The following is an 18,761-nucleotide window of genomic DNA, read 5'->3' as shown; positions in this document are numbered from 1 at the left end:
ATGAGCTTATGGGGGCCATTCTTATTCAAATCACCACAAGGAGACACCATTGTGGGTCAGGGAGCAAGATACTAAGCACATGAGATGCCACCAAAGGCAAGAAGAGGCTTCTTCCAAGGCCTTGTCTCCTGTCTGAGCAGATCCATTTCCATGGAAGAATAGAACAGAAGCCATATTGAGAAAGAGCTAGGCTATCTTTCCATGTGGCGAGAGGAAAGAAGAGCAGTCAAGGCTGGTGGGTCCCCAAGAAAGTGAGAGCTTCTGCCAAGAGGAAATTAACACGTCAGAAACCAGGAACATGTGACGGGGACACCTAGGCCTCTATGAGGTCTGAGAGGAGATTGGTTTCTCTAGGGTGGGAAGATCCCCTCAAGAAGTAGGGGCAGAGGAGGGGATGCCCTGCAAGGAAGTGGCTGTTTGCAAGACACCCAATGCAGAGAGAGAAACATGGTGGCTGAGATAGAAGGAGACAGAATGGTACGAGAACCTCCAGGGGACTAAAGGGACAGCCGGACGACTCAAAGTCAGGACGAGAAGCACCTGTGCCTGCAACACAAGATTCCAGGCTCCAAGAGCTCTTGTCTGTCAAAACTGACATCAGTGTCAACAGGTGCCTTTGGAAGAGAGAAAGCTGAAATGTAAGCCTTGTCACCAAGAGAAACTGTGTCCTGCAGAAGGTATCAAGGAGACCCTCCGCTGCTGGGTATGGGCCTTTCCACCTTCCATCACCAGGCACCATGCTACTACGGTGGTCAACCATCCTCTGGCCAGTCTTACCACCTACGGCCAGTCCACCTGGAGCCCAGCAAAGGAGAAGCGGCAAGGCACATCTCACTAGCCTTGCAGAAGGGACTTTCTGAGACACCAGGAACCACAGACCCACCAGAACACTCCAGCAGGCCATGACTGACTTTCCCAGGGAAGGATGCTGTGCCGGGGCCCTTCTGAACTCTTCTGTTCCAGGACGGGGTGATGCCAGGCCTGAGCAAATGAATCAGTACAGCCACACAAAACACCAGCACACTGCAAGAAGCCACCAACGACCAGCTCTGCGCTGATTGGTAATGGTGTGTTTAATTGAAATTTCAAGGTTCATTACGGGATGTGGATTAATTAAATTGAGAGGGAAGATAATGAAAAATATTCCCGCTGGATACATGAAGAGTAGGCCTGCTGTGGCAGGAGGAGGGGGAATCAAAACGTATGGACCGACCAGGACTCCCCATGCTTGTCCCCTGGAAAGCAGTTGAGGCTGCTACCGCACCCTACAGAACAAAGATGTGCCACAGGCTCCACAAAGTCTCCATGTAGGCTCCAAATAGGCCCCACACAGACTCTATGTAAGTGTTCATGGTCTCCACACAGGCTCCACACACATCCATAGGCTCCACACAGGCTCCACACACATCCACAGGTTCCACACGGGCTCCACACACATCCATAGGCTCCACACAGGCTCCACACACATCCACAGGTTCCACATGGGCTCCATACACACATCCATAGGCTCCACACTGGCTCCACAAAGACTTCCATGGAGATAGCTGATACAGATATCAACACAGTCTTCACACACACACAGGCATCCACAGAGGCTACACATAAGCATCTGCATGCTCTCTACAGGCTTTAGACAGGCTCCATGTGGTCTCTTTGCAATGTCTACCAGCTCCACACAGGCTCCACACAAACATCCACAGGCTCCACAAGCTCCACACAGGCACCCACAATCTCCACACAGGCATCCACAGTCTCCACACAGGCATCCACAATCTCCACACAGGCATCCACAGGCTCCACACAGGCATCCACACAGGCATGCACAGGCTCCACACTGTCTCCACACAGATATCCACAGGCTCCACAGTGTCTCCACACAGATATCCACAGGCTCCACAGTGTCTCCACACAATCATCCACAGGCTCCACACAGAATGCATGCAGGCATCCACAGTCTCCAAACATGCACCATACAGGCTCCACCAGAAATCCCCAGAGGTTCCACATAGGATTCCATAGACTCCACACAGGCTGCGCACAGAACTTCCCAGCTCCTACACAATCTCTACATTGTCTTCACAGTGTCCATGGGTTCTACACAAGCATCCTCAGGCTCCACACTGGCTCCACACAAACACCCACAGGTGTTCACAGGCTCCATGAATTCTTGAGTAAGAGGGAGAACCCAGAGCCTTCCTTTTGACAGTAGCAATAAGTCTTCAGGACACCTTTGGTCAGCACAACATTAAAGGACCTGCCTGAGGCCCCTGGACTTGTCACATGTGAAGCACCAAGGCTTATCTGGCAGAATCTGGGGTGTCTGAACCCAAGGACCAGGTTGAACCCTGAAGGATTCAGAGAGAGCTTGCTAAGGAGACATATATCTAGCCAGGCACCAGGACAGTGACATAGGGACCTCACGGTGCAGACAAGCCAAGTCAAAGTCTGCACCTCCCTGGCAGGGTGGCACTTGCTCCTAGTGGTCTCTGTGCTGTCCTCTGGTGCATAATGAGGTCATCAGAGAGGGAGGATTCTGTCCCTCTTCAAAGCTTCCATGGTATATTTGATAGTGTGGTGTCCCCACAGTGATGGCCTTACAGAGTGCCATCCCCCAGCCTCCTCCATTTGTCCAGGGCTCATTAAGCCAACCACAGGTGCTAAGTTCTAGAGTTTTTGTGCAAACCATGAGAGCTTCTACTAAAGACCCACTGTAAGGACTCATAAAGGAAGCCATTCCTTTCAAAGAGAAAACAACTCCAGACTAGAGGATGACTCAGTCAGTGGTGTTTGACTTGTAAGTATCGGACCCTGAGTCTAGACCCTCAGAACTCACATTTTAAAAAGCTGGGTGCAGTGTAATGACTTGTACATGACAAGGATGTCATGCTGAGGACACCATACCATCGAATACACCATGGAAGCTTTGAGTCCATCCTCTCCGGTGTCCTCATTATGTAATGAGTGCGTGCTTGTAATCCCAACACTGAGGAAGTAGAGCTAAGATCCCTGGTACCCACTGGACATGCAGCTGGGCCTCATGGATGAGTTCTGGTCAAAAGGAGACTTGGTCTCAAAACCATGGTGGGCAGTACCCAAAAATCAACACCCAGGCTGTGCGTGCATAGCTTGACCCATGAAGAGACCTAACTTAACATTAATGCAGCCATGACAGGCTGCAAACTAATAATTCTAGAATTAGGCCTTACCCTTACAATAACCAGGAAAAGCCACAAACTGTACCCTGTGGGAGACCAATCAGAAATGAGACGAACAAGTACTAGATGTTCCAGAACATTAAGAATAGCTTACATCATTTGTATATAAGTTGCCAGTTTCCTTGCAGCAATGATAGTACCTACCCCTGTTTGACAAGACTTCTGTGCCCCACTCCTGCCCAGTCAGGAGTTTAACCCCCACCTGAATCCAAATTCCCCTACTTCCCCCATCCTTTACTCCTTAAAAACTCTGCCATAACTGAGCTCAGAGCTCTCCCTGATCCAACCACTGTGTCAGAATGGACAGAGAGCCCAAGCTCGAGCTTGCAATAAAGGCTCTTTGCTTTTACATACAAACTCGGACTCCTGGTGGTCTCTGGGGAGGCTCATGATGCAGGCATAACAACTCACACACAAACAAATCTGAACACATACACAGACAGACAGGCAGACAATCATAAAGAAAGGTTCTGAGTAGCCAGTAAACACAGAGGCGAAGGAATGAAGATACCCATGAATCTAGATAGCAGCTTAGAAAACATCCTACTAAATCCCAACAGAGTGAAGTGGCATGGAACCTGTGGTGACCATTGATGCTTGACAAAGTCCCAGCATTTCAACATTGCAGACCTCACTTCTCCCACACCTTTTTACTTTCATTTGTAATGATTCTAAATATTAATGTCTTTCCCTTTGGGAAATTTTGTGTGGACTTTGGTAAAGGATAAAAATGTGTACAATGGGAGCCTCTCTAAACAAAATAATTCTTTGGAACAGCGCCCCCCCTGCCTTGCCCCTGAACCAGGAATTCCATTGTACCCTCCTAATTACACCAAGAATGGGAAAGTTAGAGATTTACTAGACACACCTGATCCCAAGGATGAAATGCCTACAATCCAGATCCAGAGCCTGAGGCCATTAAAGGCAAGAGTTCAGGTAATAAATACAGAGAAATCAGGATGGTACAGTATAATGGGAAAAGAGTAAGACATCAGGACCTTCCCTTTTAGGAGCGTTATGAGGGGAACAGGCCCATATAGTAAGACTAAGAAACTGTAGCATACTGTCTGCTCCCCAGAAGGTCTTTTCCCAAGGTCAGGCATTTGGATAAGGGTCTCCATTCCCTTGGGAGCTTGAGGAAAGTTCCTGCTTGATAAAGCAGTCATTCTTCTTATCTCTAGCAAAGGAACTTGTGGCCCTTCCATTAACATATGACTGTCAAGGTCATCCTCTGATCTCAAGCCACACCCAGCTCACATGCCCCCTGTCTCCCGTTTAATCCTATGTGCAACTATACAGTGTAAACGGTGTAATCTCTTCTCAGTTAAAGGTTTTGACAGCCAACTTGATTCATCCTCAGATTCCAACTGGCTCCTCCCTCCCCCAGCCCCCACTCATGAAAGGAATCCTTCCAGAGGTATAAAATGGATCACGGATTTGTATAACTCAAAATGTAGAGAAGGAAACACCTGTGTTAAATATACAATTGATTCAAGATGGAGCACAAAAAGAAATGGAAATTTCAGAACAAAAATAAATCACAAAAACAAACTGGTTTTTAAAAAGTTAAAATGTATCAGCAATCACAAAAAAAAAAACGTCAACAGACAAGATTTAATAATGTAAAACTTCCAGAATGCATTTGAATTCAGCTATATGCTGTTTTAAAATGTTGAAAATTTATATAAACAAAACAGTGTAAAAGCTGTGGCACAAATATCGTACATGGATGTTTATACTTATTAGCATTTAGTTCTCATTTTTTTCATATCTTTGAGGGATAAGATATTATGAGAAATAAAAGACGTCATTGATAAAATTTGAGTTCCCAACTGAACTAGTCCTCACCACCTGACCTAGCATCCATTCTGGCCAATGAAATGAGGACATGTGTTCAAACTGGACAGGTACACTGATGTGCATATCCTAAATGTCCTTCCTTGGGTGATGGGTTAAATTTGAGCCGTCCACTGTGTTAATTGCTCACAACAAAATCAGCTATTGGGAAGCATGGTTGTTTGAATGAGAATGACCCCCATGGACTCCTATTATTTGAAGGTTTGGTCCCTAGTTGGTGAACTTTTTAGGTAGAACTAGGAGGTGTGGCCTTGTTGGAGGAGATGTGTCTCTGGGAGGTGGTGTCTTTGAGGTTTCAAAAGCCCATGCCAGACCCAGTCTCTCTCTCTCTCTCTCTCTCTCTCTCTCTCTCTCTCTCTCTCTCTCTCTCTCTCTCTTTCCCTCTCTCTCCCTCCTTCTCCCCCACCCCCCGTGTATGCTTCTCAGCTGCTGCTCCAGTGCCATGCCTGCCTGCCTGCCATCATGCTCCCCATCATGATGGTCGTGAATTAACCTTCTGAAACTGTAAGCAAGTCCAAAGTGAAATGCTCTCCTTTATGTTGCCTTGGTCACTGTGTCCCTTCGCAGCAATAGAAAAGGTATCTAAGACAGGAGGAAAACTTGGCTGCTATGGAGAAGGAAGCGTGAGCTAGGAGTACACAGTGTGCACCATTCTTGAAACAGCAGTGATGGGCATGCAAGGGAGTAATGCTAACCAGGAGTTCGAGAGAGAGTGGGCGGGGCTGTGTCCTGAAGAACGTGAGAGGAGACCTATGGATGAGCTGCTCCTCCTTGTCCGTGGAGAAGACCCAACCAGGAGCCAGCAGTGAGAATGCAGACAGACGGGAGATGGCAGACACACATCATCAAGGTGTGATATTGTTTTATGGCTACAAGCTTGCCTTGGGGGCATCTGAGTGAGGTGGGATGAGATCTCACATCACTTCTGAGGCTTCGTGGAAATCTATAATTATCGTAAAAAATATTCTTCGTGTGAAGGAAATGATGTGCAGCAGCTTCCAGGGCAGGGCATGTCCCAGTCAGTCTGCACTCATAAAGCAGTGCTTTCCAGGAGCCCAGTTCTCTGCCGGTGCTCCTGCCTCCTGAAGCTGCTTGGTAGCTTCAAGCAGAGGAAGTTGAGCCGGTGAGACGGCTCAGTGAGTAAGGGTGCTTGCCACCAAAGCTGAGGACCGAATACCCCAGATCTCACAGAACAGAAAGAAAAACAGACTCCCACAAGTTGTCCTCGGACCTCCACATGTGTGCCATGGCATGTCCTCCACCCACTAAAAAATAGTGCTTTAACAACAACTAGGAAGTTATCATCTCTCCATTCCAGAGGCCAAAGCTGATGGAGCAGGAAAGAATCATACACATATCACGGCAGTTTGCCTCTCTCCTCCCCTCTTCCTCCCTCCCTCTCTCTCCTCATCCTCCTTACCCTCATCTCCCTCCTTCTTCCCCTCTCTCTCCTCCTTCTTCTCTCTTCCTAGTGCCATTTCTGATGCTGTGATAAAATCCCCCCTAAAAAAGCTGCTTAGGGAAGAAGGGGCTTATTCGGCTTACAGTTCCAGGATACAGTGATCACGCGGGGGAAGTCAAGGCGGGAATTTAACATCTTAGTTACCTCACATCCACAGTCAGAGCAGAGAGAAATGAGCGTATATGTGCTCACTTGCTTGCTTGTGCTCAGCCCAGGATCTCCTGCCTAGGGAATGATGCCACCCACATGTGGGCTGGGTCTTCCCACACCAACTAACAATCCAGACACACAGATGCCTCAGCTAAGACTGTCCCTAGGTTGTGTCAAGTTGACAGTTAAAGCTGACCACCACACCTTCCTTCCTCATCTCTCCTACTCTTCCTCCCCCTCTTCCCTTTCTCTCTCATATTCCTCCTTCCCCCATCTCTGTCCTATGCTCCCTCCTCCCTTTCTTCTCTTCTCTGCCCCTCCTCTTCCTCCCCCTTCCTATCTCCCTCCCTCCTTACTGTCCTCTTCCTCCCTCCCTTCATCTTCTCCCTGCCCTTCCCCCATCTTCCTACCTTCCTCCCCCTCCCCCTCTTAATCTCCCTCCTTTTCTCTCCCACCTCCTCTCCCTCCTCTCCTCCTCCCCATTTCCCTTCTTCTCTCAATGCTCTGTTCTCCCTCTGCCCTTCTCTTGTAAGGACACTCACTTTGAGTTTAGGGCTCACCTAGATATTTCAGGTTACTTTCACCCCAAGGCCCTCAACTTCACAGCTATGAAGACCCTTTCTCTCAGTGAGATGAAAGACACTGGTCCCTGGATTAGGACACCAAGAGACTGTGAAGGTGAGGCACCATTCAACCAACCATAGAAACGGGGCTGTCTGCCTTTAGCCTTTCTCTCAAGCTCCAGGCAAGATGGTGCACATGTTACTCATGTCTCTGTCTAGTATACAAAGGAACCTCTGTGGCCATAGGAGAGTCCCAGTCCCCTGGCTCACATAGATGCTCAATCAGTTGTTAGGAGGCTGGGAAGGCAGTGGGTGGGGGCAGGGCTTACCTCTGTTAGAGGGGGCCTGCCCTCTTTACAGGCCCTCCTGATAGACTTTGGGGTCTTGCTATTAAATTCACAGGAGCAGGCAGGTGAAAGTCACCCTGAGATGCTAAGAGGTAAACATTGGCAGATCCCCAGCCATCATGCCATCCCCCAGTTCCTTCTGGGGGTCCCAAGACTTGATGAAGCTATGGAATGGCTAGCTCAACAAGAAAGCAAACCCCATGGAGGAAATGTTGACCATTCAGGAAAGTTTTAATTATTGTGAGAAGATCATTACCATCAGTGACTGCCAACACTGCCATTTTCCACCAGCAAACATGACACTGAGCACTGGGGAGACAGATGGGGACTTAAGGTTTGCCTGTGTCAATGATCACACGGAACATGGGACACCCCTGTGCCAGCCAGACCCAGCCACACTGCTTGGATGATGGGAGGCATGGTGAGGATGCTCAGCAAGATTATCTTGCTTTGTGGTCTTCATGCTGTCTCTTCACAGGCTCACCAAACCCACTGTTCTCTGGAAAGAAACAACAGACATCACTCCGCCAACCTTGCAAGTCTAATGCACCCTAGCAGATCCGCGCACCCTGGACAAGTCACCCTGCAGATCCGCGCACCCTGGACAAGTCACCCTAGTAGATCCGAGCACCCCTGGACAAGTCACCCTAGCAGATCCGAGCACCCCTGGACAAGTCACCCTAGCAGATCCGCGCACCCTGGACAAGTCACCCTGCAGATCCGTGCACCCCTGGACAAGTCACCCTGCCTGTCTTAGTCAATCTCCACATAGGTCCTGTGGAGATACAGCAAACCCTCCTTTTAGACTACTTGAGAGGAAGTAGACCCCACAAGTAATCAGAAGAATGTGAGGTGCCCACTGAAGAGGGATGGGAGAAAGACGATAAGGACATCATTGCTGGAGCCTTGAACAGAACATGCTTATGGGGGTCATTCCAGTTTCCAACCTTTGCTTGTCTCTTACCCTGTCTGATTTCTTAAGGGCAGAATGTGCAACTAGGGTATTTGAACCCAAACAAGGGCTAAAAAGCAGGTGACTGTATTTGGTTTGCTGTGCCGGCCTCTGCAGGACTCCGAATAAAAAGCTCTGTCCCAGCCAGGCCCACAGGGTTCAATAATCCATGCCCAGAAGCAAGACTCCAGAGGAAAAGTCCACAATGTGGATCCCATCTCACCTTCTGCAGCAACGGGCTGGCCCTCAGGAGAACCCACAGCAAAGGCCTCCTAAGATGCACCAGAGGTCAGGATAGCCTCTGCTCATGGAAGCTCTTCTCTCCGGGACTTCCACTGCCACAGGCAGCATGTCATAGGGGCAGTCAGACTTCAGGATCCCCCCAGAGCCAGGCTCCTGCCCTTCCATCATCCCTGAGGAAAAAGAATGGAAAAAGCTTTGCCCGAGTGCCCTTCGCCTGAGGGAAAGAATCTGGCAAAAGAACAGGGCTAACCTCTAGATCAGTGGTTCTCAACCTGTGGGTCATGACCCCTTTGAGGGTCACATACCAGATAGCCTGCATATGAGATATGATTCATAACAGCAACAGAATTAGAGTTAAGAAGCAGCAACAATAATGTTATGGTTGGGGGTCACCACAACACAAGGAACTGTACTAAAGGGTCACAGCCTTAGGAAGACTGAGAACCATCACTCTAGAGAGAGGCTTGGAGTGTGGCGCTCATGGCTGACCCGAAACCAAGCTCTCTGGCCAAGCACTTGATCCACCGTGGGCATAGTGCTCAAGAGGAGCTGCCTGATGGTGGCGTAGCCCGGGACAGATGAGTGGCTGAGGATGAAGGCTCAGAGTCATAGCTGACCCAAAGGGAGTGCCTTCCCCAGCCTCACATGCAGAGCACAGTACAGATGCACAACCAAGGTGCACAGGATGGTGGGACCAGCCCAGTGTGGGGGGTCCCAGAAACAGGGTCACCTTCATGAAGAAGAGCTACAACTCAATGGGAGCCAAAAGGTTAGGTGATCATGGTGGAGGGATCCTGCTTGGAGAGAGAGAAAAGGAAGAGCAGACTGGCACAGAAAGGTCACAGCAGGACCTCGGGGCTGGGGATAGAACCAGAGACTGAGGAAGTTGTAGGCATGTGGACGATTAGGCACACCTGGACACGTGTGCATGCTGCATGCACATCACATACGTCTACATGAATGTACATATCCACATCCATGGGCACACACACATGTATATATGCTAATATGGGTGTGAGTGCATTGTACACACACACATACAGAGAGAGAGAGAGAGAGAGAGAGAGAGAGAGAGAGAGAGAGAGAGAGAGAGAGAGAGAGAGAGGTTCTAGGGCTAAGTCAGAAAGCATTGTTGATACTCCCTGTATCCCATCGTCCAAGCGTCCCTTCTCTGGTCCTCTAAGGCCATCTTCCAGTCAGCAGGCCCCAGCACTCCACGTGATGAAGGAAAGGCCAAAGAGGTTGAGCAAGGTCAATAGAAATGCATAATTCAGGGAACCTGCCTGCCCCAGGGACCTCTGATGGAGGCTTGGATGCCAACAGCGAGGCAGGAGTTCATGATGCGGGAAGAGGCATTAACCCAGCCTGCAGCCTCTCATACTTGGCTCCGGGCCAGGGACATGGCACACTCAGTCACACAGGTCAGTGACTGTGAAGTGGGGGGATGAGCAAGGACACATCAGCAATGAGCCCACCACAGCCTCCTGCTGGGGGGGGAGGGGGATGTGCACCCAGCTGTTGCCTGGCAACAGCGATGCTTTCTGCCAGTGATGCAAGAAACAGAATAAGGTGGACGTTTGCTTTTTTCCGGGTAATCAAACCAGCTTAAAAGTTATCAGTGTTGCCTGGTTACGAGGACAGCTCTGGGCCCTGGGCACCCTGAAGCTGCACCCCAGAGAGTACTGATCCTTGAGTTGGAGGAGAATTAGAAACGAGGCAGGTGTAGTGAACAGAAACAGAGATGGGCCGGGATGCCTACCCTTGCTTCCAGCCTATGTGGAGCCTGGGGAGCTAGACATTCAGCCTTCCCTGCAAATAAACAGAGCTTTAGCATCCATTTCTCCCCACTTGCCAGACAGCTGTTGAATATCAAATGAGACAACACTGAGCTACGGAGAGCTGTAGGACAAGGGGAGTTGCTCACAGGTCTACTCCTCTGGCCAGGGGCCACCTCGAGGAAGCTACCCAAGCCCTGTCCAGCAGGAGACACCAGAACCAAGGCTTTTATAAATAGGGTCACCCTCTGCATTTTGTCCTCAACCAGTTCTGTTCCATTAACAGCACAGGATGAGGTCACGCCAAACCAGCACATGCATATGTTTCTATTTTCAATAAAATTTATTTTCAATAGTTATGTGGCATTTCATAGTACAGACGAATCTGAATTCATTTCTATTCTTTGCAATTCAATTCACAATGGATGTTGTCATTTTCCACTGATGATTGCTTATCAAATCTGTATGCCAGGCTTTCTGCAGCCTGGAAATTTTCTTCTATTATATCTTTGGCCTTTGTTTCTGTTCTCTCCATGTTAACATTTGGCATACACTGATGTTTTCTACCTGCTGGGGACTGCTCTTAGCCCCTTACTGCTGTGGTTTCATTTATTCCTAGCAACAAAAAAATCATTATACCTTCTGCAGATGGTATAGGTGAGGTTCAGAGGTGCTAAATAACTTGTTTATGATCACCCAGCCCTGATGATAGAACTTAGAAGTCCATGAAATGGCCTCACATTCACTCTCTGTACCCATAGCTTGTGCATTCTTTTCCTGTTTTAATACTGATTCCTTCCTGGAGTGTGTCTCATTGGTGGGTTCTCCACACTCCGTTCTCCTCTCTAGTACCACAATGTTTCCATCCTTCTTTTGTGAGTTCATCTCCAATTTCAACATCTATCCCCATCGGGTTCTACCTATGAGCTTTTCAGCCCTGTGCAGCAGCCTCTCTGCCTGGCATCAGTGCATGTGATCTGCTGGATAGAGCCATATTCCAAGGCACAGTACCTCTCTGACCCACCCCAGGCTCCTCTCTGCCCACCCCTTGCTCCCCAGTAGGACCCTAGCTGTGTTCCTGACCTGAGGCTTCTGGGTAACAATTTACCATGAACTAAACAGCAGATTTTGTCTTTTCTGGTTCTGGAAACAAGTCATGAAAAATCAATGCTCCACCATAAAGCTGCAGGGCGAGTCTTTTCTCCACTTCCCAGGTCCTGGTAGCTGCAAGCACTTCACAGCCTGTGGCTGCTTGCCTTCCATCTCTACCTCCACCTTCTCTCCATCTCATCCCTGTGTCATTGTACCCTCCTCTTCCTATAAGGACATGAGACACTGGGGACCCAGAGGCCAAGAACATTTAATGTCCTCTTCCTGTCCTTAGAGGGCAGAGGCATGGCCAGGAGGTCAGCAGACACCTCCATCCTCATAGACAAGGTGTCCTCAGTAGGTAGACAGTACCACTCTCTGTGCTAACCCGGTTCCCTCACCTACCTGACTGCCTTCCCTGGACACCCAGCCTCCAAGCTGCAAGTGAAGAGAAAGAAGATTTGAAAGGATCCCACCGGGTGTCTCCCAGGGCGGTACCTCCCACCTCAGTACCTCCCAAGGCCCAGGGCTATGGAGTGTCACTCCACTGGGAGCCATGCTGGTTCCCAGCCAGGCCAACTGCCCTTCCCTCCTGTCTTCCACTTACGGAGCTTGCAGAGGCCCTGGGCTGCTTGCACCCCAACTTCCCCTGTTCAGTGTGGATTTGGAGGTGCAGTGTAAACCTCCCAGAGTTCCCCAGCTGGCTTGCGTATCTCCACTCTACTGGCCCTTGCTTCTCTCCCATCTGTTATGCAGCTTTTTAAAATCCCCCTCCTCTCTCTGTCTCTCTGTCTCTCTCAGAGTCTACTCACTTGTGTTAATGCCTTCTTTTTAATGCACCAAGTCCCTATTTCAACCCAGAATTCTTTATAGCAACTTAAATGTCAAGAGATGCATAAAGAAAACTGGTCTGATTCATCCCTCTTCTTCCCTGCCTGCTAATAATGTCTACTGCCCACTGGGTGCCACCTATGGCCACCGTAAAAGGCGCTTTGTGCGTGGGTTGCCACTTTTCAGCACTGGCCGTGGTGCCAAGAGGTGGTTAAACGCTGCACTCCACTTTCCTGGATGATGAGGCTGAAGATCAGAGTGGTGAGAAATTTTCCCAGGATGTGGCAGCGAGTCAACGTCTGAGCTGGCGGCCAGCCTCGAAACGTTGCTTTCTTTCACACAGCGGTGAATGTGCCACCGTGGAGACCATTCTAAACACTGCAGTCTGCAAAGGAAGGCTGAGTGGGTGAGCTCTACATCGGATGCGGAGGCCCTGCTGTCCTGGCATCTAGACAAAGCCACAGATTTCTTTATGGTTATTGTAAGTGGCCCTGTAAGGAGCTGCCCACCCTCTGTGCTCAGAGCTGTCCGTTGTGAAGAGGAAAGCTAATGGGGAGTCACAGAGCCTTTGTGCATTGAGGGCACTCGTACCACACCCTCTCATCCAAAGTGTATCAACTAGCTACTCTTCAACATGCTGCAAAACAAAATGCCCCATCCCTCAGTTGCTTTAAACTGAAAGTCGTGTATTCAGGCTCTCCAGCCTGCAGGCTCTGGGCATAGCTCTGTCCATTATGACCAATTTGCTGGAGACCTGGATCAGGTCTAGACCCCCAGCCATGTCTGTTCCACGTATACCTTGTGGATCTGGGATGAGGTAACCGCTAAGAATGTTCTCCCTTGGATGCACATGGTCAGAAAGGTGGCTTCTTAAGCATCTATTGCAATAAAATACCTGTGAGCAGGCAGTGTGCGAAGAACAGAATTTACTTGGCTCACTGTTCTGGAGGCTGGGGAGCCCAAGGATGTAATGATGGCATAAACATGCTTTCTGGAGAAGCTCGTGCACCCATCATATAGAACGGAGTCACCACAGGAAGAGCCAGCGGGTCTCTTCTCAAAAGGCCACGTGGCATCATGGGACTCCACTCTCATGACCTCAGTTAACTGCACCTAACCCCCAAAGCTCCACCTCCAATGTGAATCTGAGGACTAAGTTTCTAACCCTGAAAACTGGGCAACACATTCAAACTCTAGCGTTCCAAGGCTTAAGTATGGAACCAGTGCCATGACAGATGTTGGGTCTTCAGGATGCACCACAGCTGAGCATGTCTGTGTTGAGCCCACACACCCCTGGGTATCCCAGCCAGTGATGGGCATGCTGGGGAAAGAGTTCAGACACACCCATCCAAGGCGGGACTCTCCTAACAGTGCTCTGGCTTCTGAGTACATCTCTTGCCTGTCCAGACTTTCTCCTTGCTGGGGCATGGGTCAGAGATTCCTGTTCCCCCTCTGCCTTCCCTCTCCCTAAGCAGGTGGCCACCACACTGCTGTCCACAGTCCCTCCAGTTCCTGCTTATCTTTAGTCTTCTGTAAGAAGCTGTCACTGTGTCTTGCTATAACAAAATGCCTAACAAACACAATTTAAAGGGGAGAAATTGGTTTGGGCTGGTGGTTCTAGTCCATGATCAGCTGGTGCCATTGCTTTGGGCCTTCAGGTCATCATGGCAGAAGGGTATGGTGTGTGTGTGTGTGTGTGTGTGTGTGTGTGTGTGTGTGTGTGTGTGTGTGTAAAGGACAGGGAAAGACTGCTCACTGTCTTCATGGCAGCCAAGAAGCAAAAAGATAAAGAAGAAGGGTCTAGGGACAAGATGTGTCTTTAAAGGCACTCACCCTCCCCACAGTTTCTCCCACTGGATTCTCATGAGAGCCCATTTGGTCATGAATTTGTCAACAGATTAAGACATTGGTGAAGTCATCCCTGTGCCACTAGTTGAGGACTAAGCCTTCAACACAAAAACCACTTTGAGAGGCACTCCTTATCTAAGCCACAGCGCCTCCTGGGCTCCAAAGAGTCACATCCACTTCACAAAGTGAACTGCGTTTAAACCACCCCAAAGTCCTGGAGGTCTCATGAGTTACAGCACTTCTCAAAAGTCCAAGCTCAATATCTTCCTTGAGGCTCAAGATAAAGTCTTAACCATCAAGTCTCTGAATGCCTGGGTTGCTGAGCATGAAGAAATGAATCCTGGGAAACAACTTCCTAGGTGACCCTGGGCAAACAAAGTGCCATGTGCTTGCTTCTCAAAGCAAGGACTTCTGAAGGAGCTCACACATTTACGCTCTGGATACCACAGTGAATGCTGTCTGGCCAACCTTCAAAGCAGCTTTTGGGCCAAACTGCACATTTTTCAGATCTTTCTGATCTGCTTTTGATTCCCTATTTTCTCAGTAGCTGTGACTAAAAGCACCCAACAAAGCCCATGCCACTGTCTGGATGCTGAGCTACCTTGAAGTTTTCTCCTTAGATTCATTAGTCCATCATCTTGATACTCAGCTTCCCACAGAGTCTTAACACATGGGCAAAATGCAGGCAAATTCTTTGCCAGAATGTACTACCAGTGGCCTCAACTCAGATTCCTCTCAGAGTCTTTGTTCCCACCTGAAACTTCTTGAACATCCTTCACTGTCCACACTCTGGGCTTCTGAGGTTCTGCCAGAATCACCCACGAAGCTCTGCCTACAGCACTCTACCCCACATGTGATGATAAGTGTTGATCGTCAGCCCAACACGGTCTAGAATCAGCCAGGAAGAGCATCTCAATGAGGGGCTGTTTAGATCAGGTTGTCTGAGGGGTTGTTTTGATTTTGTTCATTGAGGTGGGAAAAACTGTTCACTCTGGGTGGCACCATTACCTAAGCAGGGGATCCCGGAATGGAGAACATGAGCTGAGACTAGCATGCATGCATTAGTTTATTGTTCTCTGCTCCTGACTATGGATGTGATGTGACCAGTTACTTCAAGGGCTTGCTGATGTGCTTTCCCCACAGCGATGGACTGTAGCCTGGAAGTGGAGCCTAATAAACTTTTTCTCGGTTGAGTTGCTTTTGTCAGGGTTTTATCACAGCAATGGGAAACGAAACTATGACACCACACCTCCAAACTCCTGTCATCTCCAAAGGGTCTCTGTGGAACGGTCACAGCTGTGACCTCCGGCCCCACTTCTCCGTACCAATGTTTAGTTACTTACTTTGTGTTTCTGTAACAAAATGACATAAAGAGCTCAAAGGAAGAGGGGTTCCTTTGGGCTCCGTTCTAGAAGTTCCTAGCCACAGTCATCTAGAGCTACTGTTTTTTAGACGCGTGGTAAAATAGAAATATCTTGGAAGAGGAGAGGCAGAGACAGAGCTGGGGACAAGATCTACTTTCCAAAGTCATGGCCTCAGGACCTATTTCCTCTTCGTAACCAACCCATAACAGAAGGTGATGACTGGCCCCCAAAATGCATCCATACTAAGTCACAAGACCTGCTAATGTCAACTTATCTGGGAAGAAACCTTCAAAGGTATGAATAAGCGAGGCTCTTGACTTTGTCCCCACGTCACCCCATGCATCTTCCTGTCACTATCTACTTCCTGGCTGCACATTGTGAGCAGCTCTGCTCCATACCTCAAGCCTGAAGCAATAGATCCAGACAAGGGCTGAACCCTCTGAAATCCTGAGCAAAATAAACTCCCTCCTCTAAGCTGTTTCCCTCAGGGATTTGTCTCGGAGATGAAAAACTAAGACACGAAGAAGTTGCTGCCAGAGAAGTGAGCTTGTGACCGTGGCCACCTGACTGTACGCGTCAGAAATTGTGGGAGCTTGGCTGAAGGAAGAATTAATTCAGAGAGTTTGGAGGGACGAGCTAAGAGCACTGGGGTTCATATGCAGAGCTTGGGGGATGACTCTGTCAGAAGACCAGAACACCAACAAACCAGGAAGTCTCCCCTCTGTGTTGCGTCAACATAGCCAGGGTTATGGTCAGCTGTGCCAGCCTTTAGCCTGTGTCTAATCCTGTGTTGTCTCTATTCGGGGATCATGCCACCCTCTACTCAGGGCTCTGCCAGAGCTGAGGTATCGCAGGACACCTAGAAGGAAGAATATTAGAGGTCCCAGAAAGGAAGTTTTCTGAAGCACCCACGTCTCAGACCCATGGCACCCTACAGCATTGAGAGGGTGCTGGACAGCATCTTTAGAAGCTGCCATTCCTACAAACACTGGACTTGACCCGAAAGAACCCGTGACAAGCATCAGGTACTGGCTATCTGACAGTAAGTAGCCAGCATCTGCAGATGGGCAGAGCGGTGGGTGAGACCCACTTCTGCCTCATCAACCCTGAAGCAAGAAAGTGCCTTTTCTTGTTTGTAAGGGCAACCCATGGTGTGAGGCTGAAGGTTCTGACCAGCATCCCACATGGACACCTGCTGGAAATGCTGAGCCTGCCTATGTACACATATGGAAACTGAGTAGACATCTGGTCACTGTCCTCATACCTGACTACACATCCCCATCCACAATGGTGACCCCTGCAGCAGAGGCAGGAGGGGGCCTGGGCGCTGTGTCTTGCTTCAGAGATATGGGCAAAGTGACAGAAAGCACATGAGGCAGGATTAAGATAAAGCTGAGTGCGGACCAGCCAGAGTGCTCTGAGAAACAAATACTTCATGCTCCCCAAATGCCTTTTGTGACCACCTTGATGATTGTGGAGGCCCCACTCTGCCATGCTGTATACCCCAAAAACTCAGCTACCCCTTGGCCATTGGTGTCAAGCCACAGGTTCATTTCAGCTGCCCATCATCCCTATATTTCCAACAATCCACATCATGACAAGATTAGTCATGGCCTGGGTGGTGCCATAAAAGACAGCTGGGAGTGACCACCTGAGCAAGCACCCCAGTGCTAGGATGACCTCCCTTATAGGCAGCGTCATAGGAGTGGCCAGGTTGAGCCTCTGTCCTGACATGGGGAACCTGGACATACCTCTGCAGCTTCCTGTGAGGCTCCCCATGGCCTGGTGGGCCAACCATGGCTCAGCATCGCTGTGGGTCTATGAGACGCGCTTCCCTTTGGGTCACCATGCCCGGCATCAGCTGAGGGAGTGCATTTGTCCAAAGACAATGGAGCATTCACTGTGTGTTTCCCACAAGGACTTGTGGGATGTCTCCCAGGTTCCGGGCAGCGAGCCAGTACAGGGACACAGTGTGAGTAGCAGGGACATGGCTGCAGTCCTCGGGGAGCCAACAGACTGATGGGGTAACAGATTCAGTGACAGGTTACAAGAGCATGCAAGACACCAGACACCGTGAGGACTACATCCATCAGAAGCAGCCTTGAGTGTCTATCAGTGACAGAGACTGAAGCAATGACTTTAGGTGACAGGCTCAGGAGGTCACACACACACACACACACACACACACACACACACACAAGCCCATAGCTGGGAAGACAAGCTGGGGAGGCTGCCACACTAAATAAGATGCAGACCACACAAAAGAAGCTAGACTATCACAGTGTAGCCAGGTGAGGATGGAGGTCCCACCAGAGAACCGTGTCCCCAATAACCTTCACTCTGGCTAAAGTCTGAACTCTGCAGCAGCTGTTTGTCACCATGTCTGTCCCAGCCTGGAATTCTTGGAGTCCAAGGTACCAGACAGTTTCTTGAAAAACATTTCCATGGCAAAATTGCTTCATGAGAACTGCAAACCCCACTCTCTTCTGGAAGAGTCTTCAGTGCGTATTACCCTCTCAAAGGCACCAAAATGTCCTGCAGTAAAGAATTTGCATATTCTCCCCTATGCACTGCTCTCTACAGTGCGTGTGGAGTCTTCTGAACGTTTGTGTTCAGTGGTGGGTGGGGACATGGGTACTTCACACATCAGAGGCATGGTGGGGACTCCATCACTGGCAGGATGCGTCCTGGCCAGCGGTAATCCAGTAGCCTGTGTTTACACACAGCCAGACCCTGTGCATTTGGGGTGGTCATGTTGGTTATTAGCACCTGAGACAGATGAAGGTGGAGTACAAAGAAGGAGCAGGAGTCCAGGCAGTGATGGCGCATGCCTTCAATCCCAGCACTCAAGAGGCAGAGGCAGGAGGATCTCTGTGAGTTCAAGGCCAACCTGGTCTACAGAGCGAGATCCAGGATAGGCACCAAAACTACATGTCTTGAAAAAGAAAAAGGAGGAGGAGGAGGAGGAGGAGGAGGAGGAGGAGGAGGAGGAGGAAGAGGAGAAGGAGAAGGAGGAGGAGAAGGAGAAGGAAGAAGGAGAAGGAAGAAGAAGAAGAAGAAGAAGA

The sequence above is a fragment of the Peromyscus eremicus genome, chromosome 13 (assembly GCF_949786415.1).
Source record: "Peromyscus eremicus chromosome 13, PerEre_H2_v1, whole genome shotgun sequence".
Taxonomy (NCBI): Eukaryota; Metazoa; Chordata; class Mammalia; order Rodentia; family Cricetidae; genus Peromyscus; species Peromyscus eremicus.
Note: the sequence above shows the minus strand (reverse complement) of the source record.